Below are 911 nucleotides of genomic sequence, written 5' to 3' on the forward strand. Positions count from 1 at the left end.
CAGGCAGTTCCGGGTGGTGCTTCTCCGTCTGGAATGTGCTCTCTACTTCCGAGAGATGAGGAGGGCGAAACTGGGAAGTGAGGAGAGAGATCTCCCTCATGACTTTCTTTGGAAATCCCTCTTCTTCACACTGTCAGCCTCATAGAACTTTGCTCAAGGCAGTATCTGAGAAGCTCCGCCCTCAATCTTGTCCTACCAGGGGTTTGGCCGCCCAGAGTCCCGGCAGGCTCTTAATAACCAGGAAAATGGGTGGGGTGCGGCATTCGCCCAGTGGGGAATTAGCTCAGGCTGGTAGAGCTCTCGCTTAGCATGCGAGAGGTAGCGGGATCGACGCCCGCATTCTCCAGCTTCTTACCTGGTTTATGTCTCTTGGTCTGTATACCCCGTTCTTTCTCCTGCTGACGACGTCGGTGCTTTTTAGCTGGGAGCCCGTGTTTCACTGCTCCCCATACAAGAGTCTTGTTGCCCCTGCTTCCAGCCTCCCTTCTTTTCCACTCCTGCCTCAGGTTTGGCACTTCTAGGTACTCAGGTCTCAAGGCAAATTTCCCGTCTTTCGACAAGTACAGCTAAAAGTGATGCCACACAATCTCTCAGTTCCTGCTATATCTTCACAAATATCGTCTTCTCCGGAAAGTACGTCTTTAAGTTATTCGTTTGTTTTTCTCTCCCCTAGGTTGGGAGCTTCCTGAGTACCAAAACGCTGTCTATGTAGACTGTGAGACTGTGCTCAACTCACTTCATCCCCATGTGTAGAGTTAAGGTTCTACAAAATACAGTTACTGCCTTGAACAGATGAGGTGGGTGGTATAAGGAAACAGGGAGATAAAACACAAAGCAATACTGAAAAACATTATCCTGCCACATTTCTCAAATCTTAATAATAGCATTCACTAATGTATTTTGGTTTTTCT

The 911-nt window shown here is 48.2% G+C and overlaps 1 non-coding gene across 1 annotated transcript; it reads left to right on the forward strand.

The window, feature by feature from the left end:
* The first annotated feature begins 272 nt into the window (after positions 1–272).
* Positions 273–346, forward strand: TRNAA-AGC. The gene has a single exon. It is a non-coding gene; the product is annotated as a tRNA-Ala (tRNA).
* The last annotated feature ends 565 nt before the right edge of the window (positions 347–911 follow it).

This window comes from Colobus angolensis, unplaced genomic scaffold (assembly GCF_000951035.1).
Source record: "Colobus angolensis palliatus isolate OR3802 unplaced genomic scaffold, Cang.pa_1.0 Scaffold1024, whole genome shotgun sequence".
NCBI classification, from domain to species: domain Eukaryota; kingdom Metazoa; phylum Chordata; class Mammalia; order Primates; family Cercopithecidae; genus Colobus; species Colobus angolensis.